Source organism: Vicia villosa, linkage group LG7 (assembly GCF_029867415.1).
Source record: "Vicia villosa cultivar HV-30 ecotype Madison, WI linkage group LG7, Vvil1.0, whole genome shotgun sequence".
In the NCBI taxonomy this organism is placed as follows: domain Eukaryota; kingdom Viridiplantae; phylum Streptophyta; class Magnoliopsida; order Fabales; family Fabaceae; genus Vicia; species Vicia villosa.
Genome location: NC_081186.1, coordinates 101,063,534 through 101,072,872, shown reverse-complemented (window position 1 = coordinate 101,072,872; position 9,339 = coordinate 101,063,534). Strand labels below are relative to the sequence as shown.

The 9,339-nt window shown below is 36.6% G+C and overlaps 2 long non-coding RNA genes across 3 annotated transcripts; one reads left to right on the top strand and one right to left on the bottom strand.

The window, feature by feature from the left end:
- Positions 1 to 448: 448 nt before the first annotated feature.
- LOC131618049 (uncharacterized) lies at positions 449 to 776 on the bottom strand. Its single transcript, XR_009288724.1, has 2 exons — positions 601 to 776; positions 449 to 493 (listed from the first exon to the last, which is right to left on the bottom strand). It is a non-coding gene; the product is annotated as an uncharacterized LOC131618049 (long non-coding RNA).
- Positions 777 to 832: 56 nt separating this feature from the next.
- LOC131618048 (uncharacterized) lies at positions 833 to 2,113 on the top strand. 2 transcript variants are annotated; one of them, XR_009288722.1, is made up of 4 exons: positions 833 to 1,200; positions 1,408 to 1,537; positions 1,645 to 1,699; positions 1,873 to 2,113. It is a non-coding gene; the product is annotated as an uncharacterized LOC131618048 (long non-coding RNA). The 2 variants fall into 2 exon arrangements; XR_009288723.1 differs by having other exon boundaries at positions 1,348 to 1,537.
- Positions 2,114 to 9,339: the final 7,226 nt, after the last annotated feature.

The window sequence follows — 9,339 nt, the reverse complement described above, 5'->3', positions numbered from 1 at the left end:
ATAAAAACTGTTATAGGTTAGTTATAAAACTGAGAGTTAGTTACATGTTGCTGGAAGTTTGTTACAGAATGTTTTGTTAGTTTAAAAACTGTCATGGGATAGTTAATAGGTCTGATTTTGTTAGTAAAATGTTGTTATGAGTTAGGACTTTAGTAACTGAATTATTAGGTTGTCAACTGAGATGTTAGTTATTGATTAATTAAAAGTTAATTAGTTGAAATAGGTTTGAAAATTAGTTACCTAAGAGATTAGAAGTTATTTCTGATTTGTTTTGAAAATAGTAAGTTAGGGAAACTAGTTTGAACACCTGATGAATGAGGTATATTATGGCATGATGAATGAGTTATATTATGGCAGGGCTGGACATTGTTCTTTTTATGTAAGAATTCTGGTGAGGGTACCATTAATGAGATGCACCGAAAGAAGAACTGATGGCGTGTTACGAGAGTAGCGGAGAACAAAAGGTTGTAAATGGCAGCCAAGAGTACAGATCCTGATTTGTTATAATATCAAAAAGAAGTCTATAAGCAGATTGTGACCAGGCCTATAACTAAAAAGACTTCATTTAGAAGTGTTCAAAGAGTTTAAAGGTATACTAACTCAACTTGATGAAACACATCTTAATTAAACAGTTCTGCTGATTTTATGAACCAATACTGGTCCATTGTGTCTTCCCCATTATCATGTTTTTGAGCAATTAACCCGAATCCTTGTCACACCAAGTATTCCCCAGGAATTTAATACACACGCCAATATTTTATGACGCTCCATTTATTCTTTTCCGTCCATAACCAATAATTAAAACTGTATGTGCTCCTTATACTTGTCCCTTCAAAACAATAGCTTATGAGTTTTAGTTAAATAAACATTCGAACTATCAAGAAAGTACAATATGAGTTTTAGTTAAATAATCATTCTAACAATCAAGAAAATACCATATGAGTTTTAGTAAAATAAACATTTAAGACCGAGTATGAAAGTACCTTAGATAAGTATCTGCAATGGCGGAGCCAGCACCCGGCAAGGCCGGGCAGCTGCCCGGGCTCTTATACCACCGCCAAGTAGAATATCCCATCTTTCTCTTATACCACCGCTAACTATTCAGTTCTTTCTGTTTTCCGCTTAACATTTTCACTCCCATCTTCTTCAAAACCCTACGACGACAATCTCGACGCCATTCACAACGTTTTCAGATCCATGGTAAGTGGTAATTCCTCCCTTGTTGTTCTCTCGTTTTCAATTTTAGTTAGTTAGGGTTGTTAGTTACAATAAATTTGAGTTCGTTTTAGTCTTGTTGTTATTAGGTTAGTGTGAATTTAAAGTTGATTTTAGTTTCATTGTTGTTAGGTTACTAAGAATTTGAAGAAGCCGAAGGATTTCTATCTTGTTGTTCATTTATTCTTATAGGGGATTATATAGATCTGATGTGAATTTGGAGAAGTTGAAGGATTTTCATCGTCGAAGATTGCAAGTTCTTGTTGAAGCTGGTCCAGATTTGCTTGCTTTTGAGACCATTCCAAACAAACTTGAAGCTCAGGTATAATCTTTTAAGCCAGTAACACTTGTTTTGTAGATAAATAAGCACACCTTGTTATGATTCCTTAAAGTAAAATTACTACAAACAATAAGTGTATATCTTAGCAGGGTAATGGATTGCTATACCGCATGACTGGTATAGTGTAGCTGAAATTTTCAATAGGTATCCAACTATTTTTGTGTCAGTGGAAGTGCCTTGCCACTATTCTAATTTTCATCATCTGAATTCTTTATTTCTTATCTATTATCTCTTTAGTGATGAAACTTCCAAGCATTATTTTTCTCTCTATTTGCAATGAAATTATACATTGACTTGATAAAAAATTTATGAACCAGGTGCTGCTTTCAGCTAGATTTAATTGAATGAGAAGGCATAATCTTGTTCAATTGAAAATAAAGTGGACAATAAAGACTATGGACATATGGATTTTTTTTTTTAAGTTTATTTTTCAGCTGAGTTTCTTTTCCTCCTGTAACTATAGGGACATAATGTTCTAGTCAATCTATTATTGAAATTGCATTAGGCTTTGAATAAATACCAAGTTAAGGTGCTGCATTATTGAAGAGTTTGTTACATCAAAGCCAATTTTTGTTAACAAAACATCAAATTGAGTTTATCTTATTGATTTCTTTGAAACATGATAGAAACTAATAGACAATAATCATTTCATACATAAATATTGTTGAATTTAGAATACTATCTACATGCAATCATTGGATTTAATTTTTCAGAGTTCTACATATCAAAATATCATGAACAAAACCTTGAATTAAGAAAATATGATTTATTTATTGTGAAATATATGAAAGAAGCTAGTGCCCAGCATTATTTCTTACACAAATAAGGTTGACTAGAGCGTCATATAATGACCCTTTAAATACAATGTCATTTGTTTTTTATTTAATTTAACTTAGTGGTTGAGAGCCTATGACTTCAAATCTGTCAGGATTGGTATTTAGTTATATCTGGAGCTCTTTTGTATATTAGAGATGACTTCAGTAGATATAAAGACATGGCTTAAGGTAAAAAATGATGAAGCCAGTGGCAGAGCCCGTGAAAATTTGCCCAGGCTTCATAATATTTCTGGCTCCGCCACTGAGTATCTGAGGTCCTCGATCTGATAAAAGCCTCTAATGACTGGAACTTTAGTGTCCAGTAGTAGCTCCACATTGTTAATTCCGTAAATTTTGTCAAATCTTCTAGTTTTTGCGATAGTGTCTCTGAAATTTTTTGATTTTGACTCTCTCCTGAATTTTTGATGATATTTTCCTTTGAAAGGTCTTTCTCCATAATCAATCAAACCCTTGCTTTTCATAACATTTAAGCATCTCTTAATGGTAGTGTCATATGTTTTATAAATATCAGATTTAAGGAGATGATATGCCATGTTTTTTTTAGAAGTTGTAATCACGGTTTTAGAGAAGTTTTAATAAATATTGATAAAACATATGACACTACCATTAAGAGATGCTTACATGTTATGAAAAGCACGGGTGTGATTGATTATGGAGAAATACCTTTCAGAGGAAAACATTATCAAAAATTTAGGAGTGTCAAAATCAAAAATTTCCAAAGACATTATCGCAAAAATTAGAAGATTTGACAAAATTTACGAAATTAACAATGTGGAGCTACTACTGGACACTAAAGATTCAATCATTGGAGACTTTTATCAGACCGAGGACCTCAGATACTCCCTCTGTTCCTTTATAATTGTCACTTTTTAAGTTTTTTCACATATCAAGACAATCAATGATTATTGTTACTTTATTAAGAAATGATTATTTTTTTTTTCAATAATACCCTAAACTTTTTAACACTTTATTTAACTTTTTCTTTCTTTATCATAATGATTAGGGGTAATTTTGATAAAACAACAAAAATACTTTCTTGAATTTTGAAATGTGACAATTAAAAAGAAATAAATTTTTTCCACAAAAGTGACAATTATAAAGGAACTGAGGGAGTACTTATCTAAGGTACTTTCATACTTATCAATAGTAGATTTAGAGAAGTTTTATCCTCCCCCGATATCCAATACGTTAAGATAGCTCCAATCCCAATGCTCACCTGTCATTCTGAACTCCTCGCCAAACAGGTTCAAACTGAAGTGCAAGGACGAGTAAGTTCCAACTTTGATTTTTCCTCCAATGGGTCAGTAAGTACATTTTGAGGGGATGGCACATTTTGCTCAGGATCAATGAGTTTCTGAATGATTCTAGATGCCTAGAATAAAGGAATCATACAACACATAAGGATAGATTAAGCATATGTTGTCATATGCAAAAAGACAAAGATAGACATTTCCCTGTAAATAAAAATTTAAAATAAGATTGAGTTTAAATATACCAATAATTAAGAGAGTAATAATACCATCTTACAGACATAGTTCAGATCACAATCTTTGTAATTGATAGATAATGCACTTCGTGATCTCCTTGGTTGTGTTTAAAAAAAAGGAAATTTTTTCACCCACCTCCTAATCTTTTTGGCCACCTCCCGACCACAATACTCCTTGTTTCGGAAGTTCATTTTCGAAACTGTACTTTTTTTCTTAAAAAAGGTGTTTTCGGAAATGTATCTCCGAAAAGGTGTTTTTTTTAATATAAAATATTGATTTCGGAGATGCATCTCCGAAATAAAGTTACTTTTTCAGAAAATGTGGTGTTTCGGAAGTTCATCTCCGAACGCACCCCCTTGGGGGAATTCGGAAATGAACTTCCGAAAATATGTCTGGACAGAAGAAAATGAAAAACAACAACAATTCGCTTTATTTAATCGGGTGAAGATTACAACGATAATATTACATATAATTAAAGTTACATGTTGTTGATCACAGGTAGGTGGAGATGAGTCAACATTTTGATAACGTCGTCCGCCGATCTTTGAAGTTTCGCGTCCAACTCGATCGGGCCTTTCGAAGAAAATCGGTCGAACGTTGTCCACAAAACCACCAAATCTTCGTCGTTCTTGATCTCAAAAGGTGTGAACTTAATGCCTCCCTCGTCGTTAAGCGATGGCGAGCGGTACTCGAGCTTGACAACCTTTCGATTCTCGGGATAGTGCAAAAGCGTGTTGAGCGACGGTATCAACTCCGCAAACGGCGTGTCGCGCGAGAAGCAAAATTGGAACGGCATCGGGTAGTCGGTTTCAAAGTAGACGAATGCTAGGTGGGGGTAGGTTTGTGTCATTTGTGTTTTGTGGTGTGAAGAGGATGAAGAAGAGTGTGTATTTATAGACTTATTGGAGCATTGATGGCCTAACAAACCTTATCCTGCCTCAGGGGACATTTCGGAAATGAACTTCCGAAAATAGGAGGCAGACTAGCACATTTCGGAAGTTCATTTTCGAATTATGCAGAAACAGACATAAATTTTGCATTTTGTTGATTGCTTAGTGTGTTGTCTAAATTGAACATATGGAATTGACATTAACCATAAATTAGACAAGCAAGTCATAAAACATAATTATATTATAAATGTATTGAATCGGTCCGATTTTACATGATAAACAACAATACATACAAAAAACGATCCGGAACAAACTAAAATTCACCGAACCAATCGGTGGATCCTAAGTCCAAAATAGGCTCATTCTTCGACCGCTCTCTATTTTGCTCGTGCTCTTGGCTCATCATTTCTTCAAACTCCGCCATTCTTGAAACAAAAGGATCCGGCCAAGTCTCCGCCTCATTTGAACGATGTGCGGTCCATTGACAACAAGTAGCCGGTATAGGACACCCCGGTTTCAAAAACACTTGGACGAAGTGTCGCGATCGTAGATACCCGATGCATATGATTCGGCCCGACGAGTCCAATGGCGGTCGACTGTGAAGTGGAAAGAAAGTCTCACATAGTCCAAACCTCGTCAAATCGACGCATACAATATCATATGCACTTGCTATTAGATGACCCATATCGGGGAATGACATCCACTTCGAGACCGGAGCGATACCGGTAAGTGGTGGAACAAGTGCATCATGAATTTTTGCAAACTTTTCTTGATTTTCATATAGTCGGCCGTAGATGTCCCGATACGAAGTCAACTCCGCAATGAGTTCCCGTCGGACTAAAGTGTGATTATTTTCCCCTTTACCGAGCAAACCCGCAACGGCCCGATATCCACAATTTCCGTCGCCTCCAACATCAACGATGTTATCGATATATTTGTGCATAAAAAGTGACATCTCATCAATGTAGACAATGGGTGATTTTTTTATCGGCGGTGTGCGAGGTGGCTTCGAAATACGGGCACCTTTGTTACCACTACACTTGGACTTAGGTGTCTCATGAATTTCCGGGAACGATGCATCAACATGTTCAAAGTAGGAAGGAGATCATTTTGTTGATGTGTCATCTTGTGTAATTTTGGACTTTTTCGGTGCACCTTTAGTCTTAACCGGTTGAGATGGCGGTTTCAAATCGGTGGTCTCCGGAAATGCGATCTTTCGCAATTGTTCTTTTATGTGCATTTTTGTTGTGTCGTCCGCTTTAGCAAGCTTCTCCAATATCACTTCCAACTCGTCGGAGATGGTGATTTTGGAGTCATTTTCTTTCAGCGGGTCAAAATCATCAAAACGAAGTTTCTTCCAATGGTCGGCTACCTCATCCATGCGTATGGGTGAATTCAAATTCTTTTTTTTTGCAAGTATACAAGCACATGGTAGGCCGTATGTCTTTCTAATCGTGCACCCACATAATGAACTATCCGGCCCCGTGGTCTCCGACCGTTTAGCTTCATGAAACAAAAAATTCAAACCCGTTCGAGATATGTTGTAAATCAATTGGGAGAATAGAATTTGCCCTTTAAACCGGTGTTCCATAACCGTCTTGCATTTGGTTCACGGTGTCCCATCCCCGACACAAATCTCCCTTGCTATCACCCAACCACCTCTCGAAGACCGCATGTGCGGATTCAACTCGGTTAGTCGTGGTGCAACCAAGATGTCTAACTCGATTTGTCCAAGCGCACACGACTTTTTCTCTAACTTTATCAAGAATGGTGGATTCGACATAATGACAAAAAGTCTTAAGGGAACCACACAACGACCTAAAGTGTACCAATTTCTCGGTATACACGTCTTCGGAGTAGGCATCCAAAATTTCCCTCCATGCCGCCATTATCCTATCAACCACAACACCGGCTTTAACAACTTTACCGTTTTCATCCGGCCTATCGTTTGTCCCAACCGCGGGTTTCAACTTGCTTCTCACGTTGCAAGTTATGTGATACCGGCAAAGTAAAGCGGTAGATGTCGGGAAGACGGTATCGACCGCATTCATCAAAGCATTGTCCCGATCAGTGACAATGACGTTTGGCATAACCGCTTGATCAACTAACAAAGACTTGCAAATTCCCAAGGCCCACGTAAAGTTGTCTTCTTTTTCACACTACAAAAAAGCAAACCCCACCGAATAAGTCTTGTCCATCGAGGTAACACCGATTATCTCTAGAAGCGGAAACCTATACTTGTTGGTCTTGTACGTCGAATCCATCACAAGAACGGTTGGAAATGTGTTGAATAATTTGATACTTTCGGGATGAGTCCAAAAAATATCACGCACCGTAACTTTGTCCTCGGAGGTTCGGAAGCTTGAAACATAATTGTTATCGCCTAGTAGTTTCAAAAGTTGTTGCATTTCCGACCGAGGGTCCATATTCAAAACCTTGAGATTGTGCCGTTCATTGTAAATTTGCTTGATATTTGAAACACTATCCGGTTTCTTACGCTTCAAATCGGCAAGTATGTTGCGAGGCGCCACTTTGACTATCGTTAAGTCCGATATCACATTCCTCTCTTCGCGGGACAAACGACACGCCATTGGATGTCCGTGTAACTTGACATCCAAGGCATGATTATGAATTCCACAAATTACGGTTAACCGCCACAAATCATCAACCCTCCGAGTAGCACGCAACTTAAACGGACACCCGCACTTTCTCGAGCCCGTGTCCTCGTGTTTTAGCACCCGGTTTGATTGTACATAACTACCACCCCGTTCGCAATTCAAAACAACGAAAGCTTTCCGCCTACTATTTCCGTTGTCCGACCTTAAAATAACAATTCCAAATCCATGTTTGTTAGCTTCCTTCTGAACCCAATCAAGCAATTATTCGCGACCGCCGAAGCTCCGATCAATTGTAAAATGTTGCCGAACATCGACCGTATTGATCATAGGAGTAACGTCAATAACCGGATCGTTATTATCGTTGACAATTTCTGGAACTAATACTCCATCGTCTTGCAAATTGTTGTCCGGATGCACCATACCTAACAAATGAATAAATTATCAAAAGTTGGCCAAAACTGTTTTTTTTTTCCTGCCAGGCCTATTTTCGGAAGTTCATTTCCGAAATATGTTAGGTAATATATTTCGGAAATGAACTTCCGAATTATATCAGTTTTCAGCAGAATTTTGTTGAATCAATGTAGTGAAATAGGGAATGAAATTAGTGATGTTTACCTGAAATTGTAGCTTTCTATGCTCCCTTTAACGTGATCAACGGTTTGAAACTTGATTTTAGGACGAAAAAAGGATGGAGATTGATTGGGTTTTGGAGAGGGTTTGGAAAAGTGTTGGAGAAAAATGATGAAATAGTGAAGGAGGGAAATTTGTATATGCAGAAATCTTTTCGGAAATGAACTTCCGAAAATATTAACGGTTTTGGCATTTTTGGAGATTCATTTCCGAAGTAAAAAAAAATTCAAAAAAAAAATAACTTCGGAAGTTCATTTCCGAAGCAGGGGTAGTTTTGGTTTTTCGCTGGGGGTGACCCCATAGAGAGGTGGCTAAAGAAATTTTCTAAAAAAATAAGGGAGGAGGTGAGCTATACAGGCAGAAAGACAAACACTTAACAATACATACAGAAAAAGTCAAGTATTAGAAAGCAAATAGAAACACGGTTATTATGATACATTAGTGGTATCTTGATATTGTAGAAAACTGATCCCAACAGATATGAGTCCCTGGTGTGTACTTATTTGGGACTTGAAACAAATCTTGAATCTTGATTCAACATGATGAATATTGATCCATTATATTAATCTCTATCTAAACTGAGGGTAGTCAGCCACTTTTTGTCAACTTTGTATAGCCAACCACTTTTCCTTTGTCACTTGATTTATGAACTTGGATCTTGAATTACTCTGAGGTTCATATATTTCAGCTTATAATTTAGCTAGGTCACTTGTTTAGCATGTATCTTACAATTTATAAGATTTGATTCACGATATCGAAAATAGTTTCCCCAAATTACAATATGAACCTTAATTTGATCAACATGAATAGAAGTACAAAAAACATTGATGGGATTCAGAAATCAAAATAGCAAGATTAATACATACTGTAAATGCATTTTGCTTTTCAATGTGAACAACTAACATTAAAAGGCTATGAGGAAACACATACAATGATATATTAGAGAAAATAAAAGGGATTTGATTCACGATATCGAAAATAGTTTCCCCAAATTACAATATGAACCTCAATTTGATCAACATGAATAGAAGTACAAAAAACATTTATGGGATTCAGAAATCAAAATAGCAAGATTAATACATACTGTAAATGCATTTTGCTTTTCATGAACAACTAACATTAAAAGGCTATGAGGAAACACATACAATGATATATTAGAGAAAATAAAAGGTTGTAGAAGCTTACCTCAAAGTTAGAGGAAATAGTTAGGGCTCGTGACAGTTGACTACTTTTGTAAACTTCAGAGTCAGTGATACTGCCTGGATGATTTGAAGTTGTCCTGGATGCTTTGAAGTAGTCAACTGTCACCAGCCTTAGAAATGA